This window comes from Diceros bicornis, chromosome 1 (assembly GCF_020826845.1).
Source record: "Diceros bicornis minor isolate mBicDic1 chromosome 1, mDicBic1.mat.cur, whole genome shotgun sequence".
NCBI lineage: Eukaryota > Metazoa > Chordata > Mammalia > Perissodactyla > Rhinocerotidae > Diceros > Diceros bicornis.
Genome location: NC_080740.1, coordinates 11,015,358 through 11,028,725, shown reverse-complemented (window position 1 = coordinate 11,028,725; position 13,368 = coordinate 11,015,358). Strand labels below are relative to the sequence as shown.

The window sequence follows — 13,368 nt, the reverse complement described above, 5'->3', positions numbered from 1 at the left end:
TTTTCAGCCACATTCCTGCACATATTTTGGACAACTCTAGAGGGAGGAGATTCCAAGATAAAAGCAAAAGGTTCAATTCTGAATCCCCTTGGGTGATGCATTCTCAAACTGAACTGAAAGTCTGTACTTGCTAAACTTGACAACAAACCTTGTACTGCAGGAGTACAAGTCCTAAGGTATCCAGGGCCTATGCAGGTCAGGAGCAAGCCCACATCCATTCGTTGCATGATGAGCCTGGACTGTGGCTAATGGCAAAGACAAGTGACCATATAAAGATGGCAGCCACTACTCAGTGCTGATTGTTAGCATGAGTAAGAAGTGGTCCTTGGTGGTCTGCCCTTCTGATGATTCAAGAAACCTAAAAATCCCTATTTTTATGCAGAAGTCACCTGACTTTTAAAAGTTGGCTCCTATTTTTTAAAAACACTTGATGTGTGCTATAATAAAAAATATATTTGGTCTTTGTCCCAGATAGAGCTCCCAAAACCCTTGGAATTTCCCAAGTGATAGAAGTGTCTTTTGTTATTCCAGAGACCCTTCCAATCACACCAGTGTTTATGCTAATGAGGTGACTTAGGGTGGGGTCATTAGATACCCTCATAATGGGGCTGGTCACCAGAAAGGCCAAATGATTCATGGGCTGGCACTTTCAGCCTCACTCCCAACCCCACCCTTTTTGGAGAGGAGGGTGGAGCTGAAGGTTGAGCTCTATAAAAACTCTAGAACAAAGAAATTTGGGGGGCTTCAAGGTTGTGAATACATCAATGTACTGAGAGAGTGGCATGCCCAGTGGGGGCATGGAAGCTCTGCTCCCTACCTCCCATACCTTGCCCTATGCATCTCTTCCATTTGGTTATTCCTTAGTTGTATCCTTTATACTAAACAAGTAAATACAAGTGAAGTGTTTTCCTAAATTCTAGAGCCATTCTAGCAAATTATTGAACGTGTGGAGGTAGTCGTGGGAAACCCCGATTTACAGCAGGTCAGAAGTATGGGTGGCCCAGGACTTGCAACTGGTATCTGAAGTGGGGGCAGTCTTGTGGGTCTGAGCCCTTTAACTTGTAGGAACTGACACTAACTCCAGGTAGATTGTATCATAATTGAATTGAATTGTTGGACACCCAGATGGTGTTGGAGAATTGAAGAACTGGTTGTTGGTGTTGGAAAACACCCCAACGTGCCAAACAAAACAGCCTTAGTCCAGCTTTTAAGGTCATTGGTGTATAACCTGTACTAAATCAGAAACCAATTCCTTCGTCCCCAAGTCCTTGGAATAAGGAATCTTTAGCTGACAAATCTGATGCTTTCTAATGTCACTGTATAAAGCAGCCCAGATGGCCTTTCCCAAATAGAGTGACTTTTGAAATATGGCAAATCAAGTATAAATATTTATTTAAATCTTGCCAGATGCCAGCTACTAGGCTAGGTGTTGGGAATAGACCTGTGAATAAAATGGTCATAACCCCTGACCTCAGAACACTTATACTCTCATGAAGAAAGAGTCAAACAAACACATTACAAAACATTGTGGTAAGAGCCATAATGAGGTAGTAAGGAATCCAGATCAGACACACCCAGATTGACCAAGTCATGGGAAGCTTTATGGAAGAAATGAGAGATCTAAGACCTCAAGGATGAGTAGGGGGAGTTCTGAATCCACCACTGCTATTGCCCTTTTGCTTATGCTGTTTCCTCTCCTAAAATATCCACCTCCAGTCTGCACCTGTGAAAATCTATCCATCCTTTCAAGGTCCAAGAGCACTGAAAGCAGTTATGAGAAGCCTCTAAAGATCCCAGTTGTCAATCATCTTATTCCTCCACAGGAGAAAAAAGAAAGAAGGCCTAATATAGGGAAGACATCAGGATAATCACATTCAGACTCTCTGCCAGCTCTTCCTCCTGATGGAAGAGGCCCTGAGCTGAGTTATGCAAACTGAATCACTCAGCAGTGAGTTTAGAATATAGAGCTGTTGACTCTTTGAATTGGAACTTGGACAGCTTCAGAATTCTAGTACCACTCTGTTGGCTTCCCATGTTTTGACCTCTGCAACATTTGAATAAAGCAAGCAGCGAAGTAACCCAGATTAGAAGTCATTTGTTGTTAAGGTATCAGAATTTTGGAGGCTGTGCTTCTGCAGTGTGGAACGGCAGTGTCCGGCAGCAGAAAGTTGCAGCAAAAGTGGCACTATCTGTAGCAGGCAGCAGAGAAACGAGGCCGCTCAGCTAAAAAGAGCCTCTTTACATTACCATATTAGGCAGAAAGATTAATCAATCTGTGGCCTTTCTTTTGGCTACAACTTAACATCAATTTTGAAACTAAATCCTAAAAACATTAAGACTTCTTCAAAGGATTCTGAAACAGTACTGAATCAGATGTTCATGCCTATGAAGCCCAATGAAGTCATCAACAATCTTCAAACTACAGAATTATCAATAATAATTTTCTCATTTGGAAGAAGTCAGAAATGTTACATGCTTTAGAAAATACAATAAATAATTATTTTTTAATCAAATACTTCCCCCAAAGAATTAATGAAATGTTTAGTAATAAATGAAGCTACTTTCTGCAAGAGAAGCCAATCTACCTTTGCAATGCAAAATTTAAAAAGCCGATCTGAAAAGCCATCCAAAGTTAGTTTCAGAGTCACTTAGTACATAGAACAAAACCAAACCTTCCCACTAAGTTGATAATGAACTGACGTCGATCTGAGGCAAGCCAGCTGCAAAAATTCCACTCAATCTACCAGTCAAATATTCATTGAGGAAGCACTCTGTACAAACTTTGTGCTCATTAAGAACTCCAGCAGATTAAAAAAAAAAAAAAAAGTAATGATACCTTCCCTCAGAAGCTTTTAATCCAGTTAGAACATGACAAAATAGAGTCCTACAAAATTATAACTAAAATTCAAGGTAGTACATAATTTGCTACATGGGAATTACATTACTAATAAAAAAATAAGGAAGAGATATGTCAAATACATGGTAGATGATATATAAAGTTGCTGCATTTTGTAATGTAAAAAAAAAAATTACAGAACCAAAATCAACAAAAACAAGAGATATAACAGTATGTTCATATGAGGAATCCAATGTTAATAAAATGAAATATCAACAATAAACTAGTAAATTAACCAAAAATAACAACAATGCAATTCCAAAGCCTGGAAATTACCTTTAATCAACAAGTGAAATGCATAATATTAAATTCAATTCTGCCCTCATGAATACTCCTCTTTGGCCAAGGTACACGCACGTTCAATGAAACATAAGAAGTATAAGATATCTGGAAAGACGCCAACTGATGTAAATGCTTTTCATTATAACAAAGAACTTAGATCCAAACTAGTTAAAAACAAACACTAAAATAAATTATTAAATTTCCAAAAAGAAGGTCATATTAAACATTTTAATATCACATCTTACTTGCTCAAATAATAGAAAAATGATGATGACCAATTGTAGAGAACTGCTGTTATTTGGAATGCCTAATTTTTGGTTAAACTCTGTTTGGGAGTTATCTGTAATAGAAGTATCTATTTAGTTGATGGCCAATAAGATTCAATCAAATCTGAACATTCCAGGACATGAAGATCATGGTTAGATAGAGTAAAAACATTTGGTGCGGGTATATCTGGTTTAATATCTAAGGATGTTCTTCGACTCAGGACAAAATGAAAAAGAGGAGTGGCAGTAATAATTTGAGAACAAAAACAAGAGATAAACACTGAAAATTAAATTAAGGCATATATATAGCTAATTACAATGTATAATACAGATAGAGACTTATAAAGTCAATAATTTCTCCTAAAAACTCAGGCTGTGTGGCTGTCAGTGAGGAAGTGAAACATATATGTATTGAGCACATGTCATGAACTGTGCCAGGAGCTTTACAAATATTGCTTTATATTTATAAATATATATTTATATATTTATTATTTATAAATATTATTTATATTTCTAAATATAAGTAAAGATTTATATAAATCTTTATATAAATATATGTAAATCTTTATGTACAAATATATAAATCTTCATTTTCACCCCCATTCTAAAAACAAAAAAAGTGAAATTTAGCAAGGTGAAGTAAGAGTAGAAGTGTATTCAAAACTAAGTCTACTCAACATAGCGCCCAGAAGGAAAGTCTCAGCCCTGGACAGCCTCTATGTGAGTCTCATACATAACCTTCCTTCTTGGCTCTCAGCCTCTCTCTGAATTTTCTCACTTTATAACTATCAAGGTACCAGAACTACAGCTACCTCTTACCTTTAAATGTTCCCCACTTCCGCTGCTATTGAATTGCTTTTCCTCAACCTACGAACAAATTATCACAATGTATTACACACATCTAAATCACGAGCTGATCTACAACCCAGAATTTCCCATGTAGGGACTTCATAGTAGAAGCAAAGTTCCTTATACAACGTTATTATACCTTCTCCTACGTACCTATTTTTGATTATTCTAACAACAGACAGAATTTTCAAAGTATAGAGTCTAATCCTTCTTCTACTAATGGGAAGAACTGATGAAATTCAAAGAAAAACATTTCTTTGAGTCTTTATACAGTTCAAGACATCTACAGGAACTCCTAACATCATTTGTTTTAAAATTAAAGAAGTGAAGAGTTATTAGAGTAATTATAGATTTACGAACAGTAAATATGTCAATATATATAAGTATTCCCCTCCACTTTCCCCACACTCTGACTTCTTTTTTTTCCTGATACAAGTTCTGTCCTAAAGCCAAACTTATTGTTTTTTGACATATAAACAGAAAAGAACTCAAATCCCATTGGCTTAAATATGTTTTCTTGGTAAAAGCCATAAATTCTCTACACGTCTATAATATATTTATGCTAAAAAAAAAAAATCCAACATGAATCTGATCAAACCTCTGAATCTACCCACCAATTGATAGGAAACACAAGGGATGGAGGAACATGTTAAATGACACTAAAGGGATGCAATCAGCAAAATCTAGACTGTGGGAAACTCCATGGAGGGCAACTGGCCCAGTTTTTCCAACAAACAAACTTCCATGCAAAAGGGAGGGATGAGAGGGCTGGAATATTAGGTTAAAAGAGACTTAAAAGCCATAAGCAACTGCAATTTATAGACATTTAAAACCTGATTCAACCAACAATTAAAATTTATGAAATAATTTGAGAAATTTGAAGACAGATTAGGTATTTGATGATATTAGAGAATTATTGTTAATTTTTTAGGTATGTTAATAGAATTGTGGTTATGTTTTCTAAAGTATCCTTACTTTTTAAAGATACATGTTAGAATATTTACAGATGAAATGATATGATGTCTGGGATTTGTTAAAAATAATTTAGAAAGGAAGAGTGAAGTCTGAATAGGATATAAGTGAAATGAGATGGGCCATGAGTTGATAATTGTGCTAGGTGATGGGTACGTGGGAATCCATTATTCTCTCTACTTTTATGTATGTTTGAAATTTTCAAAATAAAATGTATAACAAGAAAAGAGTTTTCAATAAACGTTATTTGACCATCAGGCTGATAATGTTTGTTATAGGGTACCTTTGTAAAAAGGGAAAAAGTCATCGATTAGAAATTTATTCTTAAATATATAATTTAACACTCCAAAACTTAGGAGCCTACCTAAAAAACTACTGGGCTCAGTATTGGCTCTTTGGTAAATACTCCTACCTGATAAGCATTACACCCAGAACACTGGTGCATAATGCACTCGTGAATTTTGCTGTGCAACATTGACTCAAAGATACTAAAGATGAAAAATATTTTTTATAATCAACTGAAAAGCTGATAAGCAAAAATACCTGAAACTATTTCAATATTTATTGGCTATACATTAATAATTTGTTCTTAAAGCCAAAATGTATAAAAAATTAATATAACAAAATATTCAATATTTGAGCCACTTCATATGTATATTCAACGATTGCACATAGTACCCACAATAAAGAAACCACTAGTAACAATCACACTATTTTCAAAATTTCCCACCCTGTGGCATATCATTAGAATTATGCCATCTTAAACTTTTCTATCTAACCAATATGAATCAAATACCTATCATAGTTCCTGGCACATCATCAATAAGTGGCCCTAACTCATATAGCTGCATTCATTTATTTATACTAATTTGAATGACTCTAGCTTACACTTTTCCTTCTCAATTCCTTAAAAAGCACAGGTTCCCAACTGAAGGATTCAGCATTGTTAGCTATCACTAAACATTGGTCAGAGAATGCCATCAGTGTCATGGTTCACATTCCACTGCAATTCAGGTTAAAAATGTTCATTCACCCAAGATTTAGAGAGAATCTGTTGATTTTTGCCACCCAATACAGATTCCCCCTGCTTATAGCAACAAATCTTGGAACGACCCCCACCTCTGCTGTTCTCAGTCCACAGGCTTAGAGCAAGCTGACTTTAGCCCCACATTCCAGGAGTAGAACACAGACCTGGACTAGGCCAACATTACATTCTAATCTCCAGTGACTGATTCAGAGATAAGCACATGATTCAAGTTAGGACAACTAAGACCAAAAATTCAATTCCAAGAATTTTACTTGCATCATAAAGGATACAGATTCTTCTCTACTGGATTTGGTATTATGACACTGTGAGCCTGGAGCTGTTAAGAACAAAACCAACGCAGCAGAAAGTGGAACTGAGGGGTGGGCAGCAGCTCAGATCTGATTCCAGCAGCACCAGAATCTAGATCTAACCATGGATGTTTTAAGCACGAAGCCAAGAAATTCCTTTTTGCTTAAGCTGCCTTGTGTCAGGCTTTGGAATCAGACAGACTTCAGGATGAATCTTCACTGTCATTCACTGGTTGTGTGGCATCCTCTTAACCTCATTTATCTCATGGTACCTGCAAAACAGTTGTTAAGTAAGCAACGCATATTTCCCTCAGTGGTGTGAGTACCACACTTTGGGAAACCCGATATCAAACTCATAATATTCAACACCAAACAGGAAGTTTTACATTTTCAGCTTACTATAGTTACACTCTCATCAAATCTAAAACACATGACATTTTGAAAACACTAGGCAACTCTGTTATCACTACATAATAAATAACTGGTAACAGGTGATTCAAGAAGACAACTGGTGACTATTTTGCATAATACCCTAATGATTCTAGAAAAAAAAATCATATGTCTATTCAAAACAAAGTTTCAAGTCTTGGTTACATAGCAAAAAATGTTCTCCAAGTTTTAAAATCACTAATTAATGTCTAATGTTTTTTCATGAAAACTCACCATGTTACCTCAAAATATTGGCAAATTCTCTCTACAAGAGGGAGCCAATCAATTTTAATTTTAAGATTGTGGTTCTTTCTCTTCCATCTTTAATATACTGAAAAGAATGGGTTAAAGCCTTTAACGAAGCTCCAAGCAAATTTTTTTCATATTTATCAAGATTTTATAGAAACAAACGTAGCTTCTGACAGAATATATGACCTCAACTGTACTTTGCATCCATTCTTCCCAATATCAACATAACATCATGATGTGGTTAAAAAATTAGATTACTGTATAAGAGCCATCAATCTTTACTCTCAGAAAAGAGAAGCAATGAGAGGACCAATCTCAATACCCATGGTTTATGCTCTTCTAGGACTGTTTTAGGACTATCAGTCAAAGAATGTTAAGTTTAACCTTCTCCTAGAAGTCTGCAAAACAAAAGTAAGATCGTGTGCTTCCAATGACTTGATAAAAAAGCTTCAAATGTCTCTCTACTTTGCATCAAATGCTCTGTTATATTACACTGATATTCTATGGGAATTAACGGTGGTAATCAGTGATACTCAACCAAACATATCAACTTTACCCGCTCTCCACACATTTTCTTCTGCAACACAGTTGTCAGATAATAACCAGGACATATTTCTTCATCACATTTAAATTTCAGAAACTTTTCATGTTTTCTCTATTGCTAAATTCTCAGAGCACAAACTTTTGGTTCCCAAAAGTAACATCTGAGTCATGACTAGAGCCAATTTCTGTAAGAATAACGCTTAAAATGAAGAGGTTGGTTCCCAAACACAATATTAAGGCAAGATTTTTTTTTTATTCAATTTATGGATGAGTATCCTAGGACAACTAATTTACAAAGTTATAAATGGAAACCATGCTGTCATTTTTTAAAAAACACTTAAGTTAAACCCTATACGGAACTATATTAGTACACTATAGTGTACAAGCATGTCCCTACAAATTACCAAAGAAGCATCAATAAATTTTTTAAATTTACTTTTCAAGTGCCCCAAAGTTTAGACAGATGTTATCCTATTTTCTCTGAGCAGCTGTTCATCTGGACATGTTCCTTATTTATTGATATACTGTATTCAATGCTAGGGTCACATTTTTTAAACAGGAACTTGGCAACTTCCAAATTCTATGGTAAATATTGACATGTCTCAGCATGTCAATATTTATACTGTCAGGACTTGAAGAGTGTCTTCAACAATGGCTGCATCTTATTTCTTAGCAGCCAGTTCTTTCTGTTCCAATTGAGCACGGTCTTTCTTTATTCAATAAAATTCTCATTAACCATTCAGATAAAATTATGCATAAGCTACTAGCATCCTCTCACACAAAGACCAGACTGAGCTCCTTGCTTATTTCAACATTTTAGTTACTTCTGCAAGATTAGTAAAGTTCAAAGAAACAAGGCACAAATTCAGGAGTGTCCTCCAAATAATATTTGTTTGTTTGTTTGTTTTTTGGTGAGGAAGCTTGGCCCTGAGCTAACATCTGTTGCCAATCTTCCTCTTTTTGCTTGAGGAAGATTGTCCCTGAGCTAATATCTGTGCCATTCTTCCTCCATTTTGTATGTGGGACACTGCCACAGCACGGCTTGATGAATGGTGTGTAGGTCCACGCCCAGGATCTGAGCCCGCAAATCCCATGCTGCTGAAGTGGAGTGCACAAACTTAACCATTACGCCACCAGGCCGGCCTCTATTTGTTTTTGATTACTTAATCTCAAACCTAATCATCATTTGAAAGCCATTGAAACTTTTTCAGAATTTATAGAGTTAAATCATTTTTTTAACTTTAACTCCTTTTTTGTTAGTCCTAAAGGCTAGGCAAAGTTATAAAAGATTGGTTTACAGACTGCAACAATGATGATAATATTCAGAGGACAGTTTGAATTCAGAATGCCTACCATAAAAAGTAGTTGGAAAGTCTGGCTCATTATCTAGGATTAAATAGTGTTTTAAATCCAAAATTAGTTTACCTAATTTTTGTGCCAAGTATCAAAGATCATGTTAACAAACTAATCATGACTCAATCAACCTTAAGAGCAAATTTCCATATCACTGGAAGAAAAATCTTTGCAATATCTTGTAAATACCATGGGATTTCCCAATGGCACACAAGCAAAAGTTTAATTTAAAGCTATTGGCAGTACTGGCATCTAGCAAAAGCATGAACGCCTCATCAGCAGTTTGGAATTCTAGCATGGATTTCTCTTTTGGGCAACGAAAATCTCAACAGTATTTTTCTCCCAAAAAGAGCACAATTTCATCAACATTTAAAATATGCTGACTATAACAACCCTCTGTTCATTGATTCCAGACATTGTCTCAGGAAAAAGCACAACTCACTTTCTCGTCACCGCTGGCAGCTTCACAAGTGACAAGGAGCAAAGTGCCCAGGGCTATAAAATGCATTAACTACCTCCCGCTCATATAAAAAGAACTATCCTTCTACTATTTTAAAGACAGCCACTTTTTTCCTAGGAAACAAGGTATAGCAAACAGAGCATTGATTTTATACTCAGAAGACCCAGCTTTAAATCAAAACTCTACCACTTCAAGGCTGAGTGACTTTGGTCATGCCATTAACGCATTAAAATGTTCATTGACTACTTCCTATGCACCAGGCTTTGACATCCTCAAGATGAGTAAGACACATTCCCAGCTCTCTAGTGAGAAACACCCAAAGAGAATTCTTTTACAAGCTTGTAAAGTGCAGAGGCAGGGTGGGAGCTCCTTTGAAAAGTAGCATGGAAGCCAACCTGACATTTCAGAGAGGGCTTCCTTGAGTTACATCTGATAATCTTAAAAGGTGAAAAAGGGTTAGGGGTAGAAGGAAAAAGATAAGAAAAGGCACTCCAGGCAGAAAAATCTGCATGAGCAAAGGCGTGGCGGCAAGAAATAGCACAATATACAGAAATAAACAATCCAGTGTTTCAGACTGCCTGTAAATCAAGGATTACAAATTCAAATACCCAGTCAGGTTCATTCAACCAACCAAAACATATTGTGTACTTCTATGCCTCTGACAGTGTTTTAGAACTTGGCATAAGGGAACAAAACAGATAAAAATTCCTGCCTTTGTGGCGTTTACATTTTAATAGAAGGAGCCGAACAATTAAAAATACACACGATAAATATGTAAAATATATCCTATGGTGATCAGTGCTATAGTAATAAGAGAAGAGAAAGCAGGGTAGAGGGCACTGGGAGTGCAGAGGCCAGTTGGGTGTGGGATGGGGGCAAACAGTTGCAAAGCTGCAATTTTAAATAGGAGGTTGAGGTAGGCTTTATTGAAAAGGCAACATTTGAGCAAATACATAAAGGAGATGAAGGAATCAGTTGTGTGCATATCTGAGAAAAAGCATTCCAAGTAGATGAAGCAGCCAGTGCAAAGGCCCTAAGATGGAAGTGGGCCTAGTGTGTTTAAGAAACAAAGCAGCCAGTATGGCTGAAACAGAGTGAGGGGGGAGAGAATACAAAGGGATGAGATCAGAGTGGTAAGAGGAAACCAGATCATGTAGAGTCTTGTAGGCCAGTGCAAGGATGTTGGCTTTTACCGTGAGTCAAATGAGGTCATAAAAGGCTTTTAAGAAAAGAAGTAATGTTACATTCTTTTTTAATAAACTTTTTATTTTAGAATAACTCTGAATTATAGAAAAGCTGCAAAGATAATACAGAGTTCTCATATACTCCTGACCCAGTTTCCTCTAATATTAACATCTTATATGATGCATTTATCAAAATAAAGAAACCAACATTGGTGTATTACTACTAACTGAATTCCAGACTATTCAGATTTTACCAGTTTTTCCACTAGTATTCTTTGTCTGTTCCAGGATCTAACCTAGGATAGCACACTGCGATTAGAATCTTACATTTTAATACAATTTTTTACTTATATTTTAAAAGTATCACTCTGGCTATTGTATAAGAATCGACTGTAGAGAGGCAAGGACTGAAGAAAGCAAGGAGAAGAGCTAGAATATTACTGTAATCCAAGAAATGATAGTGACCAATAACAGACATCCAAGCAAGAAACCATCACTGTACTAATGGCAGAAATAGTAGGAAACACAGTAGGTCAAAATGGAGATAAATTTTATAGAGAGAGTCAACAGGATTTGCCAATGGATTTGATGGAATATAAGAGAAAGTAGGGTCGAGGATGACTCCAAACATTTAACTTGGAGCAAATGGCAGTATAAAGTTGCCATCATCTGAGATGAGAAAGAACGGGACAGCTTTGGGGGGGAAAAAGAGTTCAGATTGTGACATCTGAATTGGAGATATTTTTAAATCAACATGTGGAGCTGCAGAGGTCGGCAACTGGATATATGAGTCTGGAATTCAGAAAGAGAGGGGACTAGGAATATGAATTTGGGAGTCTTCGGTATATAGATGGTATTTAAAGTCATTAAGACTTGATGATATCATCAAAAGGAAGTGTAGACAGAGGAAAAGAAGAGAATCAAAGACTGAGCCCTGGAACACTTCAACAACAAGAAATCAGGAAGAATAGAAGGAAGACTGAGAAAGAGCAACCAATGAGGTGCAAGGAAAACCAAGAGAGTGTGGTGTCCTGGAAATCAAGTGAGGAAAATATATCACGGAGAAGGGAGTGATCAGCTGTGTCAAAGGTTGCTGATAGGTCAAATACAGTGAGGTCCGAGAATGATCAAAACCTGGAGATCATTGGCGACACTAACAAGAGTATTTTGGGGGAGCGTGGGAGCAACAGCCATGTTGGAAGGATCTCAAGAAAGAATCGAAAAAAGGAATTGTTTGGAGCATACAGAACTCCTTAGAAGATTTTTGTTCAGAAGAGCCATTTCTTTAAATGGGGTTGGAAGTGGAGAAAGGTTAAGGCGGCATTTCTTAAGGTAAAAGAAATAACACGAAGGTCAAACAAAACTTTTATTGGTCTTAATCTAAGAGCCATGGGGGAAAAGAATAAAGATGGGGGGAAAAGGAGAAAGACAAACACTAGAACACTAAGAACCTCTACCTCAGACTATGGAGGCTATAATCTGATAGTTCTATCAGAGAAAACAAGCAGTTAATTAAAACCATTGTCTTTTAACATATGTGAATATCAGTGAATGAAAAAAAGGGAAATCATATAAAAGGAAACTATGAACATTATCAATACTAGATACAAAGTAAAAAGAGAAAAGCGGGAGAAAGTGGTCTAGTGGTATAAAGGCACTATCAATTTAATTCAAAAACCTTTTATTGAGTTCCCAAGAACTATGCAAACTGAACACGTCAAGGCGCCTGTTTGTCCATCTAAAATATGCGACGACAAAAACGGGTGGAAAATAGAGCCTCAGTTAATGGGACTATTAAAATTGGAGAAAGATAAATAATAATACTACTGACTAAAAGAAAAAGTTGGCATGTGATTCGTCTTGCTGGTGGATCACTTCTCTAGAGTACCTAATCAACTTCCGGACTCAGGAAAGGGCAGTTCCTTTCCATTTGTTACCACGTGAAGTTCTCTCCTGACTCCAAAAGGCCTAGCACGTTTCAGCCCCAGATGGAACCCATCGACAGTTTACAAAAAGCTGAGGAATGGGCGAGAAGGCCAGTGTTAGAAACATAACCCAACAGCCTATTGAACATAACCCTCCGGATTCAAGTGTCCTCCTAATCCCGCAACCATTACAGGGCATTTCACAGGCGCTCTGCATTCCAAACAAACCCTCTGCAAAGCGAGAAAATGAAAAAGGGCCCAGCAGGTGCACGCCCTGCGACCCCGTGAGCCCACAAATGGAAGGCCCGGGAGTTTACACATTGAGGGGGATCCGAGCCGGGAAAGCTCCGCGCACTACGAAATTCTAGAGGGAAATAACAGGGAACTTAAAAAAGACAAAAGAAGGAAAGAAAAAGGAAAAAAGAACAGGACTACTGACTACTATTACTTAAAGAGGCAGCCCCCACTTCCGGACCCTACCTCTCCGAGACTCCACTTCCGGTCTCTTCCGAAAGGCCCGCTCCCACAGACAGAAGTCCTGCAGCCAATGAGAGCGTCAGCTACTTCTGCAGGCCGCCTGACGTCATTTAAACCCCGCCTTTTCCGGTGGAGAGGGGCCTATCCT

At 37.1% G+C, this 13,368-nt stretch overlaps 1 protein-coding gene across 6 annotated transcripts in view; it reads right to left on the bottom strand.

The window, feature by feature from the left end:
• The window catches only part of XRCC4 (X-ray repair cross complementing 4), a 232,211-nt gene that overhangs the window by 218,380 nt on the left and 463 nt on the right, over window positions 1-13,368 (bottom strand). Inside the window, exons 1-2 of one of the 6 annotated variants that reach the window (XM_058525208.1) lie at window positions 13,224-13,301; window positions 4,264-4,311 (exon numbers count right to left, since the gene is read on the bottom strand). The exons of 1 other annotated variant lie outside the window; for it this stretch is intronic. The gene's annotated coding sequence lies outside the window, so the exon portion shown is untranslated. Of the gene's footprint in view, window positions 1-4,263; window positions 4,312-6,153; window positions 7,089-13,223; window positions 13,306-13,368 lie in introns of those variants that run through there. 4 more of the 6 variants (XM_058525130.1, XM_058525294.1, XM_058525446.1 and 1 more) reach the window with 4 other exon arrangements.